Source organism: Mytilus galloprovincialis, chromosome 3 (genome assembly GCF_965363235.1).
Source record: "Mytilus galloprovincialis chromosome 3, xbMytGall1.hap1.1, whole genome shotgun sequence".
Classification (NCBI taxonomy): domain Eukaryota; kingdom Metazoa; phylum Mollusca; class Bivalvia; order Mytilida; family Mytilidae; genus Mytilus; species Mytilus galloprovincialis.
In genome coordinates this window covers 48,552,423-48,568,276 of record NC_134840.1, presented here as the reverse complement: position 1 = coordinate 48,568,276, position 15,854 = coordinate 48,552,423, and positions in this window count along the sequence as shown.

The window sequence follows — 15,854 nt, the reverse complement described above, 5'->3', positions numbered from 1 at the left end:
GTTGGTTGATTGGTTGGTTGGTTAAACACGTTGGATAGGGTCAATTGAAACACGGAAAAAGAAACAAAGAAGATCTTGGACCCTATATTAAACACATGAGACGGAAACATGATTGATTGATCATGATCATGATTGATTGATTAGTTGATTGATTGATTAATTGATTAGTTGGTTGGTTGGTTGGTTGGTTGGTTGGTTAAACACGTTGGATAGGGTCAATTGAAACACGGAAAAAGAAACAAAGAAGATCTTGGACCCTATATTAAACACATGAGACGGAAACATGATTGATTGATCATGATCATGATTGATTGATTGGTTGATTGATTGATTAATTGATTAGTTGGTTGGTTGGTTGGTTAAACACGTTGGATAGGGTCAATTGAAACACGGAAAAAGAAACAGAAGATCTTGGACCCTATATTAAACACATGAGACGGAAACATGATTGATTGATCATGATCATGATTGATTGATTGATTGATTGATTGATTGATTGATTAGTTGGTTGGTTGGTTGGTTGGTTGGTTGGTTAAACACATTGGATAGGGTCAATTGAAACACGGAAAAAGACACACAAAGAAGATCTTGGACCCTATATTAAACACATGAGACGGAAACATGATTGATTGATCATGATCATGATTGATTGATTGGTTGATTGATTGATTAATTGATTAGTTGGTTGGTTGGTTGGTTGGTTAAACACATTGGATAGGGTCAATTGAAACACGGAAAAAGACACAAAGAAGATCTTGGACCCTATATTAAACACATGAGACGGAAACATGATTGGTTGATCATGATCATGATTGATTGATTGATTGATTGATTGGTTGGTTGATTGGTTGGTTGGTTGGTTGGTTGGTTGAACCCTATAAGAAACACATGAGACGGAAACATGATTGATTGATTGATCATGATCATTATTGGTTGATTGATCATGATCATGATTGATTGATTGATTGATTGATTGGTTGGTTGGTTGGTTGGTTGGTTGGTTGGTATGTTGGTTGGTTGGTTGAAATTCAAACACACATAAAACTGTTTAAATAGTGCCAAAACCACATAATTTGATGACCTTGACCTTTGACCTTGTAACCTTCGTCAAGGTCACTGCTCCACAAGGTCATTGCAAAAGACCCTATGGGTCAAGGACCTTTTGTTTAAGAGTTTTGCCTAAAAATGGCCTTTTAAAAACCATCGATGGGAGTTATGTCCCTTACATGATGGTAAAATCAATATAGTCATAATGTAAAAAAAGTTGCCCCTTGAAGTACCAAGCATTTTTCACTGCTTAATTTTTTTGTATCTATAACCGTTCAAGAGTTATAGGGAAATCAAAGACATATGAAAATCTAAAATATGACCTTGACCTTTGACCTTGACCTAATTTTCTAAGTTAGGAATCAGGGGACTCAAATAAAAACATTCCAGGGTTATACGGTTAACGGTTTATGAGTTAAAAAAACATACCGACAAATTTATTCCGAAAAGATAGATAACTCCTATAAAATTTCTTCGAATCGCTTCGATCCAAATACGTCAAAAATTACTGAGGATGTAACGAACAATTTTGTAAAATAAATTTGTCATAATCTTTAACGGTTGCGAAGGAGATGCCATAACAAGGAAAACAGTGTTTGGGGAGATAACTCCTACAAAGAAAAGTATTCGTTTACGCAGGGTAAATTTCAAAAGCGCATAAACTGTTCGATATCATATACAAAATATCTAAGCGACATATTGCTAAACAAATGTTTATCGCAAGAACAAAATTAGGCGGAAGAAAAAAAAAAAAATAATCAGAAGAAAAACAATAGGTCTTTCCACAGAAAAGTGGAAAGACCTAATAATATGGAAAAAACTGGAGTTGTCGTTCGTTTTACGTTGATAGAATAGATAGCACACAACCTACATTCAGTTGTAAGTGGAGGGTTAAAAAAAAAAGGGGGGGGGGCAAAAGGGGGTCTCGGGGAGATTTTTTTTTTTTTATTAACGGAACAGAATGGTTAAAAAGGTTTTTTACAATATAAATCAATTGCTTTAAAAAAGCAATTGTAGGGGGTCTTTCCCCCTGTAAAATTAATTGAATTGGGGGGGGGGGGGGGGGGTGTTTGTTTGTTTGTTTGTTTGTTTGTTTGTTTCTGTATGGGGTCTATATTATTGTTACCGGAGAAGTTTCATGTTTAGTTTGGAAAGTTTTTCTTTTATTTTAGGTACAGCGCGCGCGCCACATCACGTGACACGGGTTTATAATAACGAAAAGATAGTCTTTTTATTTCTTTTTAGGTGGGGACGTTAAACAGACAACATCTATAGAGATGGAATGTACACAATGTAATTTCTTTTGTCATTGTAGGAAATTGACATTTTGATGACAGTTCACAAGTAGTGCATGTTTTGGATTTAATTGATCCGGTGTAACTTTAAAACACATTTATTGATTATTTTCTGATAATGTACATTTTTCAGCACCTGTTTGTAACACAGATTAGTATTTCAAACTCGGAGCGGACATTTTATTGTAGGTTTTTACTGAGATTTACGGACCTAGCAAGCTATTTTTACAGCATTGCCATTTCTTTTCTCTAGGAAAAGCTTTGAGAGATATCTGCACCAAGTTTTTTTATAAACGTTTAGTACATGTATGCCCTGCTGACTGCAAATTTTGAGGTCGATTGTACTTGTAGTTTCAGAGAACATGTGGATTTTTTTTCAGAAGTGACGTAAGAACAATATTAAATTTCAATTTTTCTTGAATAATTGAGAGTTTGTTCCTTCAATAAACTGTCATGATTAAACAGTCATACAGATTGATTGATTGATTGATTGATTGATTGATTGATTGATTGATTGATTGATTGATTGATAAGTTGGTTAGTTGGTTGGTTGGTTGGTTGATTGGTTGGTTGGTTAAACACGTTGGATAGGGTCAATTGAAACACGGAAAAAGAAACAAAGAAGATCTTGGACCCTATATTAAACACATGAGACGGAAACATGATTGATTGATCATGATCATGATTGATTGATTAGTTGATTGATTGATTAATTGATTAGTTGGTTGGTTGGTTGGTTGGTTGGTTGGTTAAACACGTTGGATAGGGTCAATTGAAACACGGAAAAAGAAACAAAGAAGATCTTGGACCCTATATTAAACACATGAGACGGAAACATGATTGATTGATCATGATCATGATTGATTGATTGGTTGATTGATTGATTAATTGATTAGTTGGTTGGTTGGTTGGTTAAACACGTTGGATAGGGTCAATTGAAACACGGAAAAAGAAACAGAAGATCTTGGACCCTATATTAAACACATGAGACGGAAACATGATTGATTGATCATGATCATGATTGATTGATTGATTGATTGATTGATTGATTGATTAGTTGGTTGGTTGGTTGGTTGGTTGGTTGGTTAAACACATTGGATAGGGTCAATTGAAACACGGAAAAAGACACACAAAGAAGATCTTGGACCCTATATTAAACACATGAGACGGAAACATGATTGATTGATCATGATCATGATTGATTGATTGGTTGATTGATTGATTAATTGATTAGTTGGTTGGTTGGTTGGTTGGTTAAACACATTGGATAGGGTCAATTGAAACACGGAAAAAGACACAAAGAAGATCTTGGACCCTATATTAAACACATGAGACGGAAACATGATTGGTTGATCATGATCATGATTGATTGATTGATTGATTGATTGGTTGGTTGATTGGTTGGTTGGTTGGTTGGTTGGTTGAACCCTATAAGAAACACATGAGACGGAAACATGATTGATTGATTGATCATGATCATTATTGGTTGATTGATCATGATCATGATTGATTGATTGATTGATTGATTGGTTGGTTGGTTGGTTGGTTGGTTGGTTGGTATGTTGGTTGGTTGGTTGAAATTCAAACACACATAAAACTGTTTAAATAGTGCCAAAACCACATAATTTGATGACCTTGACCTTTGACCTTGTAACCTTCGTCAAGGTCACTGCTCCACAAGGTCATTGCAAAAGACCCTATGGGTCAAGGACCTTTTGTTTAAGAGTTTTGCCTAAAAATGGCCTTTTAAAAACCATCGATGGGAGTTATGTCCCTTACATGATGGTAAAATCAATATAGTCATAATGTAAAAAAAGTTGCCCCTTGAAGTACCAAGCATTTTTCACTGCTTAATTTTTTTGTATCTATAACCGTTCAAGAGTTATAGGGAAATCAAAGACATATGAAAATCTAAAATATGACCTTGACCTTTGACCTTGACCTAATTTTCTAAGTTAGGAATCAGGGGACTCAAATAAAAACATTCCAGGGTTATACGGTTAACGGTTTATGAGTTAAAAAAACATACCGACAAATTTATTCCGAAAAGATAGATAACTCCTATAAAATTTCTTCGAATCGCTTCGATCCAAATACGTCAAAAATTACTGAGGATGTAACGAACAATTTTGTAAAATAAATTTGTCATAATCTTTAACGGTTGCGAAGGAGATGCCATAACAAGGAAAACAGTGTTTGGGGAGATAACTCCTACAAAGAAAAGTATTCGTTTACGCAGGGTAAATTTCAAAAGCGCATAAACTGTTCGATATCATATACAAAATATCTAAGCGACATATTGCTAAACAAATGTTTATCGCAAGAACAAAATTAGGCGGAAGAAAAAAAAAAAAATAATCAGAAGAAAAACAATAGGTCTTTCCACAGAAAAGTGGAAAGACCTAATAATATGGAAAAAACTGGAGTTGTCGTTCGTTTTACGTTGATAGAATAGATAGCACACAACCTACATTCAGTTGTAAGTGGAGGGTTAAAAAAAAAAGGGGGGGGGGCAAAAGGGGGTCTCGGGGAGATTTTTTTTTTTTTATTAACGGAACAGAATGGTTAAAAAGGTTTTTTACAATATAAATCAATTGCTTTAAAAAAGCAATTGTAGGGGGTCTTTCCCCCTGTAAAATTAATTGAATTGGGGGGGGGGGGGGGGGGTGTTTGTTTGTTTGTTTGTTTGTTTGTTTGTTTCTGTATGGGGTCTATATTATTGTTACCGGAGAAGTTTCATGTTTAGTTTGGAAAGTTTTTCTTTTATTTTAGGTACAGCGCGCGCGCCACATCACGTGACACGGGTTTATAATAACGAAAAGATAGTCTTTTTATTTCTTTTTAGGTGGGGACGTTAAACAGACAACATCTATAGAGATGGAATGTACACAATGTAATTTCTTTTGTCATTGTAGGAAATTGACATTTTGATGACAGTTCACAAGTAGTGCATGTTTTGGATTTAATTGATCCGGTGTAACTTTAAAACACATTTATTGATTATTTTCTGATAATGTACATTTTTCAGCACCTGTTTGTAACACAGATTAGTATTTCAAACTCGGAGCGGACATTTTATTGTAGGTTTTTACTGAGATTTACGGACCTAGCAAGCTATTTTTACAGCATTGCCATTTCTTTTCTCTAGGAAAAGCTTTGAGAGATATCTGCACCAAGTTTTTTTATAAACGTTTAGTACATGTATGCCCTGCTGACTGCAAATTTTGAGGTCGATTGTACTTGTAGTTTCAGAGAACATGTGGATTTTTTTTCAGAAGTGACGTAAGAACAATATTAAATTTCAATTTTTCTTGAATAATTGAGAGTTTGTTCCTTCAATAAACTGTCATGATTAAACAGTCATACAGATTGATTGATTGATTGATTGATTGATTGATTGATTGATTGATTGATTGATTGATTGATAAGTTGGTTAGTTGGTTGGTTGGTTGGTTGATTGGTTGGTTGGTTAAACACGTTGGATAGGGTCAATTGAAACACGGAAAAAGAAACAAAGAAGATCTTGGACCCTATATTAAACACATGAGACGGAAACATGATTGATTGATCATGATCATGATTGATTGATTAGTTGATTGATTGATTAATTGATTAGTTGGTTGGTTGGTTGGTTGGTTGGTTGGTTAAACACGTTGGATAGGGTCAATTGAAACACGGAAAAAGAAACAAAGAAGATCTTGGACCCTATATTAAACACATGAGACGGAAACATGATTGATTGATCATGATCATGATTGATTGATTGGTTGATTGATTGATTAATTGATTAGTTGGTTGGTTGGTTGGTTAAACACGTTGGATAGGGTCAATTGAAACACGGAAAAAGAAACAGAAGATCTTGGACCCTATATTAAACACATGAGACGGAAACATGATTGATTGATCATGATCATGATTGATTGATTGATTGATTGATTGATTGATTGATTAGTTGGTTGGTTGGTTGGTTGGTTGGTTGGTTAAACACATTGGATAGGGTCAATTGAAACACGGAAAAAGACACACAAAGAAGATCTTGGACCCTATATTAAACACATGAGACGGAAACATGATTGATTGATCATGATCATGATTGATTGATTGGTTGATTGATTGATTAATTGATTAGTTGGTTGGTTGGTTGGTTGGTTAAACACATTGGATAGGGTCAATTGAAACACGGAAAAAGACACAAAGAAGATCTTGGACCCTATATTAAACACATGAGACGGAAACATGATTGGTTGATCATGATCATGATTGATTGATTGATTGATTGATTGGTTGGTTGATTGGTTGGTTGGTTGGTTGGTTGGTTGAACCCTATAAGAAACACATGAGACGGAAACATGATTGATTGATTGATCATGATCATTATTGGTTGATTGATCATGATCATGATTGATTGATTGATTGATTGATTGGTTGGTTGGTTGGTTGGTTGGTTGGTTGGTATGTTGGTTGGTTGGTTGAAATTCAAACACACATAAAACTGTTTAAATAGTGCCAAAACCACATAATTTGATGACCTTGACCTTTGACCTTGTAACCTTCGTCAAGGTCACTGCTCCACAAGGTCATTGCAAAAGACCCTATGGGTCAAGGACCTTTTGTTTAAGAGTTTTGCCTAAAAATGGCCTTTTAAAAACCATCGATGGGAGTTATGTCCCTTACATGATGGTAAAATCAATATAGTCATAATGTAAAAAAAGTTGCCCCTTGAAGTACCAAGCATTTTTCACTGCTTAATTTTTTTGTATCTATAACCGTTCAAGAGTTATAGGGAAATCAAAGACATATGAAAATCTAAAATATGACCTTGACCTTTGACCTTGACCTAATTTTCTAAGTTAGGAATCAGGGGACTCAAATAAAAACATTCCAGGGTTATACGGTTAACGGTTTATGAGTTAAAAAAACATACCGACAAATTTATTCCGAAAAGATAGATAACTCCTATAAAATTTCTTCGAATCGCTTCGATCCAAATACGTCAAAAATTACTGAGGATGTAACGAACAATTTTGTAAAATAAATTTGTCATAATCTTTAACGGTTGCGAAGGAGATGCCATAACAAGGAAAACAGTGTTTGGGGAGATAACTCCTACAAAGAAAAGTATTCGTTTACGCAGGGTAAATTTCAAAAGCGCATAAACTGTTCGATATCATATACAAAATATCTAAGCGACATATTGCTAAACAAATGTTTATCGCAAGAACAAAATTAGGCGGAAGAAAAAAAAAAAAATAATCAGAAGAAAAACAATAGGTCTTTCCACAGAAAAGTGGAAAGACCTAATAATATGGAAAAAACTGGAGTTGTCGTTCGTTTTACGTTGATAGAATAGATAGCACACAACCTACATTCAGTTGTAAGTGGAGGGTTAAAAAAAAAAGGGGGGGGGGCAAAAGGGGGTCTCGGGGAGATTTTTTTTTTTTTATTAACGGAACAGAATGGTTAAAAAGGTTTTTTACAATATAAATCAATTGCTTTAAAAAAGCAATTGTAGGGGGTCTTTCCCCCTGTAAAATTAATTGAATTGGGGGGGGGGGGGGGGGGTGTTTGTTTGTTTGTTTGTTTGTTTGTTTGTTTCTGTATGGGGTCTATATTATTGTTACCGGAGAAGTTTCATGTTTAGTTTGGAAAGTTTTTCTTTTATTTTAGGTACAGCGCGCGCGCCACATCACGTGACACGGGTTTATAATAACGAAAAGATAGTCTTTTTATTTCTTTTTAGGTGGGGACGTTAAACAGACAACATCTATAGAGATGGAATGTACACAATGTAATTTCTTTTGTCATTGTAGGAAATTGACATTTTGATGACAGTTCACAAGTAGTGCATGTTTTGGATTTAATTGATCCGGTGTAACTTTAAAACACATTTATTGATTATTTTCTGATAATGTACATTTTTCAGCACCTGTTTGTAACACAGATTAGTATTTCAAACTCGGAGCGGACATTTTATTGTAGGTTTTTACTGAGATTTACGGACCTAGCAAGCTATTTTTACAGCATTGCCATTTCTTTTCTCTAGGAAAAGCTTTGAGAGATATCTGCACCAAGTTTTTTTATAAACGTTTAGTACATGTATGCCCTGCTGACTGCAAATTTTGAGGTCGATTGTACTTGTAGTTTCAGAGAACATGTGGATTTTTTTTCAGAAGTGACGTAAGAACAATATTAAATTTCAATTTTTCTTGAATAATTGAGAGTTTGTTCCTTCAATAAACTGTCATGATTAAACAGTCATACAGATTGATTGATTGATTGATTGATTGATTGATTGATTGATTGATTGATTGATTGATTGATAAGTTGGTTAGTTGGTTGGTTGGTTGGTTGATTGGTTGGTTGGTTAAACACGTTGGATAGGGTCAATTGAAACACGGAAAAAGAAACAAAGAAGATCTTGGACCCTATATTAAACACATGAGACGGAAACATGATTGATTGATCATGATCATGATTGATTGATTAGTTGATTGATTGATTAATTGATTAGTTGGTTGGTTGGTTGGTTGGTTGGTTGGTTAAACACGTTGGATAGGGTCAATTGAAACACGGAAAAAGAAACAAAGAAGATCTTGGACCCTATATTAAACACATGAGACGGAAACATGATTGATTGATCATGATCATGATTGATTGATTGGTTGATTGATTGATTAATTGATTAGTTGGTTGGTTGGTTGGTTAAACACGTTGGATAGGGTCAATTGAAACACGGAAAAAGAAACAGAAGATCTTGGACCCTATATTAAACACATGAGACGGAAACATGATTGATTGATCATGATCATGATTGATTGATTGATTGATTGATTGATTGATTGATTAGTTGGTTGGTTGGTTGGTTGGTTGGTTGGTTAAACACATTGGATAGGGTCAATTGAAACACGGAAAAAGACACACAAAGAAGATCTTGGACCCTATATTAAACACATGAGACGGAAACATGATTGATTGATCATGATCATGATTGATTGATTGGTTGATTGATTGATTAATTGATTAGTTGGTTGGTTGGTTGGTTGGTTAAACACATTGGATAGGGTCAATTGAAACACGGAAAAAGACACAAAGAAGATCTTGGACCCTATATTAAACACATGAGACGGAAACATGATTGGTTGATCATGATCATGATTGATTGATTGATTGATTGATTGGTTGGTTGATTGGTTGGTTGGTTGGTTGGTTGGTTGAACCCTATAAGAAACACATGAGACGGAAACATGATTGATTGATTGATCATGATCATTATTGGTTGATTGATCATGATCATGATTGATTGATTGATTGATTGATTGGTTGGTTGGTTGGTTGGTTGGTTGGTTGGTTGGTATGTTGGTTGGTTGGTTGAAATTCAAACACACATAAAACTGTTTAAATAGTGCCAAAACCACATAATTTGATGACCTTGACCTTTGACCTTGTAACCTTCGTCAAGGTCACTGCTCCACAAGGTCATTGCAAAAGACCCTATGGGTCAAGGACCTTTTGTTTAAGAGTTTTGCCTAAAAATGGCCTTTTAAAAACCATCGATGGGAGTTATGTCCCTTACATGATGGTAAAATCAATATAGTCATAATGTAAAAAAAGTTGCCCCTTGAAGTACCAAGCATTTTTCACTGCTTAATTTTTTTGTATCTATAACCGTTCAAGAGTTATAGGGAAATCAAAGACATATGAAAATCTAAAATATGACCTTGACCTTTGACCTTGACCTAATTTTCTAAGTTAGGAATCAGGGGACTCAAATAAAAACATTCCAGGGTTATACGGTTAACGGTTTATGAGTTAAAAAAACATACCGACAAATTTATTCCGAAAAGATAGATAACTCCTATAAAATTTCTTCGAATCGCTTCGATCCAAATACGTCAAAAATTACTGAGGATGTAACGAACAATTTTGTAAAATAAATTTGTCATAATCTTTAACGGTTGCGAAGGAGATGCCATAACAAGGAAAACAGTGTTTGGGGAGATAACTCCTACAAAGAAAAGTATTCGTTTACGCAGGGTAAATTTCAAAAGCGCATAAACTGTTCGATATCATATACAAAATATCTAAGCGACATATTGCTAAACAAATGTTTATCGCAAGAACAAAATTAGGCGGAAGAAAAAAAAAAAAATAATCAGAAGAAAAACAATAGGTCTTTCCACAGAAAAGTGGAAAGACCTAATAAACAGAAGAAATACAGTAAGGTCTTTCCCTTTTGTAAAAGGAAAGACCTTAATTAAACTGTCAATTGTTCTTGTTCTTGAACAATTGAGAGGTCTTTCCTTTTGTAATGTAAAATACATGTTCAAACAGACGTAAAATGTATTGAAAAGGTCAAAGTCAACCTTAAAAAGCTCGAAAAAACACTAAAAATCCTTTACATAAGGTTAAAAACACTAAATTCGCTATCTGGGACATGACCCTGACCTTTGACCTTTGTCAAGGTCATGAGTCCCCAATGCCATTACTGAAAACCCCAAGGGTCTAGGACCTTTGGTTATATAGTAAAACCTGATTTTGTCTTTTCAGAAACCTAAAACAGGGGTTATGCCCCTTAAAAAAAGGTCAAATCTTTTTAGTCAAAATGTAACAAAGTTGCGCCATAATGACCCAAACATTTTCCACTATTTAAAACTTCTGTAAGTATAATCGTTCCTGAGATAATCCCATAACAAGGTGTTAGGTCAAAGGTCAAGGTCAAGATACAAATATGGCCTTGAGGTATTTTACAAAGATAAATGAATTGATGATGATTGGTGAAGATCCTAGGTGTCTACGACTTACGGTTTCTGAGTTTTGGTGGTCAACCGACACCGGTTAATTTTCATAGGGGCATAACCCTACCAATGAGTCGTTGAATCTTTTCGATCCAAATGTAACGAAGAACCGGGGTCTGGTCCTGAACAAATTTCACCCTTTGTTTTTTTTCTACCTATTACGGTTACAGTGTTGGAACGATAACAAGGTTTTTGGGTTTCGGAGGGATTACTCCGAACCGACAAAATATTTCGACTAACAGGGTGAGTTCCAGATAGGTATTCATGACACCGATACAAAGTGTGAACGTGAAAGCGACACGTCTTACGGTTAACGCGGCTAAATTTGTCAAAGTTTGGCGGAAAAAGAATAATAATAATAATAATAATAATAATAATAATAATAATAATAAACAGAAGAAATACAGTAAGGTCTTTCCCTTTTGTAAAAGGAAAGACCTTAATAATAATAATAATAATAATAATAATAATAATAATAATAATAATAATCAGAAGAAATACAGTAAGGTCTTTCCTTATAGAAAAGGAAAGACCTTAATAATAATAAACAGAAGAAATACAGTAAGGTCTTTCCCTTTTGTAAAAGGAAAGACCTTAATAAACAAAAGAAATACAGTAAGGTCTTTCCCTTTTGTAAAAGGAAAGACCTTAATAAACAAACGAAATACAGTAAGGTCTTTCCATTTAAGAAAGGAAAGACCTTAATTATGGCATACCATGTACACCTCTGCCAGTAAGAAATATGACTGTGTAAAGCGAGACAATCTAGTTACATTTGTTACATTCGATGGATCAGAATGGTTGAATATTTACAGATTTTACAACGGTCATATGCAATTTGTTATAGAGCATACAAGTAACTATCGTATCGTCAATATAATTAAGGTCTTTCCTTTTACTAAAGGGAAAGACCTTACTGTATTTCATCTGATTATTATTATTATTATTATTATTATTATTATTATTATTAAGGTCTTTCCTTTTACAAAAGGGAAAGACCTTACTGTATTTCTTCTGTTTATTATTATTATTATTATTATTCTTCCGCCAAACTTTGACGAAGTTAGCAGCCTAAACCATAAGACGTGTCGCTTTCATGTTCACACTTTGTATCGGTGTCATGAATACCTATCTGGAACTCACCCTGTAAGTCGAAATATTTTGTCGGTTCGGAGTAATCCCTCCGAAACCAAAAAACCTTGTTATCGTTCCAACACCGTAACCGTAATAGGTAGAAAAAAACCGAAGGGTGAAATTTGTTCAGGACCAGACCCCGGTTCTTCGTTACATTTGGATCGAAAAGATTCAACGACTCATTGGTAGGGTTATGCCCCTCTGAAAATTAACCGGTGTCGGTTGACCACCAAAACTCAGAAACCATAAGTCGTAGACACCTAGGATCTTCACCAATCATCATCAATTAATGTATCTTTGAAAAATACCTCAAGGTCAAATTTGTATGTTGACCTTGACCTTTGACCTAACACCTTGTTATGGGATAATCTCAGAAACCATTATACTTACAGAAGTTTTAAATAGTGGAAAATGTTTGGGTCATTTTGGCGCAACTTTGTTACATTTTGACCGAAGAGATTTGACCTTTCTGTAAGGGGCATAACCCCTGATTTCGGTTTCTGAAAAGACAAAATCAGCTTTTACTATATAACCAAAGGTCCTAGACCCATGGGATCTTCAGCAATGACATTTGGGACTAATGACCTTGACAAAGGTCACAAGGTCAAAGGTCAAGGTCAAGTCCCAGATAGCGAATTATGTGTTTTTGACCTTATTTTAAGGATTTTTAGTGTGTTTTAAAGCTTTTTAAGGTTGACCTTGACCTTTGACCTTTCAAATTTTTAGTCGATATCTCAAAAACGGTTACTCTTACAGAAATAGTAAACAGTGAAAAATGTTTGGGTGACTAAGGCACAACTTTTCTACATTTTGACCGAAAGGATTTGACATATTCTTAAGGGGCATAACCCCCGTTAACGGTTTCTGAAAAGGTAAAATTAGCTTTAACTCTTGAACGAAAAGTCCTAGACCCATGGGGTCTTTTATAATGACATTGTGGACCAATGACCTTCACAAAAGTTACAAGGTCAAAAGTCAAGGTCATGTCCAAATTATCGAATTTGTTGTTTTTGTCATTTTTTAACGGTTTTGTGTGTGTTTGAGAGCTTTTCAATGCATTCTACGACTATTGGAACATGTACATTACATTTCGAAAAGGAAAGACCTCTCAATTGTTCAAGAACAATTGACATTTTAATTAAGGTCTTTCCTTTTACAAAAGGGAAAGACCTTACTGTATTTCTTCTGTTTATTATTATTATTATTATTATTATTATTATTATTATTCTTTTTCCGCCAAACTTTGACAAATTTAGCCGCGTTAACCGTAAGACGTGTCGCTTTCATATTCACACTTTGTATCAGTGTCATGAATACCTATCCGGAACTCACCCTGTGAGTCGAAATATTTTGTCGGTTCGGAGTAATCCCTCCGAAACCAAAAAACCTTGTTATCGTTCCAACACCGTAACCGTAATAGGTAGAAAAAAAACAAAGGGTGAAATTTGTTCAGGACCAGACCCTGGTTCTTCGTTACATTTGGATCGAAAAGATTCAACGACTCATTGGTAGGGTTATGCCCCTATGAAAATTAACCGGTGTCGGTTGACCACCAAAACTCAGAAACCGTAAGTCGTAGACACCTAGGATCTTCACCAATCATCATCAATTTATGTATCTTTGAAAAATATCTCAAGGTCAAATTTGTATGTTGACCTTGACCTTTGACCTAACACCTTGTTATGGGATAATCTCAGAAACCATTCTACCTACAGAAGTTTTAAATAGTGGAAAATGTTTGGGTCATTACGGCACAACTTTGTTACATTTTGACCGAAGAGATTTGACCTTTTTTTAAGGGGCATAAAACCTGTTTTAGGTTTCTGGAAAGACAAAATCATCTTTTACTATATAACCAAAGGTCCTAGACCCATGGGGTCCTCGGCAATGACATTGGGGACTAATGACCTTGACAAAGGTCAAAAGGTCAAAGGTCAAGGTCATGTCCCATATAGCGAATTTGGTGTTTTTAACCTTATTTAAAGGTTTTTCAGTGTGTTTTAAAGCTTTTCAATACATTCTACGTCTATTTGAACATGTATTTTACATTACAAAAGGAAAGACCTCTCAATTGTTCAAGAACAATTGACAGTTTAATTATTATTATTATTCTTCCGCCAAACTTTGACAAATTTATCCGCGTTAACCGTAAGACGTGTCGCTTTCATGTTCACACTTTGTATCGGTGTCATGAATACCTATTCGGAACTCACCCTGTGAGTCGAAATATTTTGTCGGTTCGGAGTAATCCCTCCGAAACCAAAAAACCTTGTTATCGTTCCAACACCGTAACCGTAATAGATAGAAAAAAAGCGAAGGGTGAAATTTGTTCAGGACCAGACCCCGGTTCTTCGTTACATTTGGATCGAAAGGATTCAACGACTCATTGGTAGGGTTATGCCCCTATGAAAATTAACCGGTGTCGGTTGATCACCAAAACTCAGAAACCGTAAGTCGTAGACACCTAGGATCTTCACCATTCATCATCAATTCATGTGACTTTGAAAAATACCTCAAGGTCAAATGTGTATGTTGACCTTGACCTTTGACCTTACACCTTGTTATGGGTTAATCTCAGAAACCATTATACTTATAGAAGTTTTGAATAGTGGAAAATGTTTGGGTCATTAAGGCGCAACTTTGTTACATTTTGACCGAAAAGATTTGACCTTTCTGTAAGGGGCATAACCCCTGATTTAGGTTTCTGAAAAGACAAAATCAGCTTTTATTATATAACCAAAGGTCCTAGACCCATGGGGTCTTCAGCAATGACATTGGGGACTAATGACCTTGACAAAGGTCACAAGGTCAAAGGTCAAGGTCATGTCCCAGATAGCGAATTTTGTGTTTTTGACCTATTTTAAGGATTTTTAGTGTGTTTAAACGTTTTTAAGGTTGACCTTGACCTTTGACCTTTCAACTTTTTAGTCGATATCTCAAAAACGGTTAATCTTACAGAAATAGTAAACAGTGAAAAATGTTTAGGTGACTGAGGCACAACTTTTTTACATTTTGACCGAAAGGATTTGACATATTCTTAAGGGGCATAACCGCCGTTAACGGTTTCTGAAAAGGTAAATTTAGCCTTAACTCTTGAACGAAAAGTCCTAGACCCATGGGGTCTTTTACAATGACATTGTGGACCAATGACCTTCACAAAGGTTACAAGGTCAAAAGTCAAGGTCATGTCCAAATTATCGAATTTGTTGTTGTTGTCATTTTTTAACGGTTTTATGTGTGTTCGAGAGCTTTTCAATGCATTCTAAGCCTATTGGAACATGTACTTTACATTTCGAAAAGGAAAAACCTCTCAATTGTTCAAGAACAATTGACATTTTAATTATTATTATTATTATTCTTTTTGTTCCGCCAAACTTTGACGAAGTTAGCCTCCGTAACCGTAAGACGTGTCGCTTTCATGTTCACACTTTGTATCGGTGTCATGAATACCTATCCGGAACTCACCCTGTGAGTCGAAATATTTTGTCGGTTCGGAGTAATCCCTCCGAAACCCAAAAACCTTGTTATCGTTCCAACACCGTAACCGTAATAGGTAGAAAAAAAACAAAGGGTGAAATTTGTT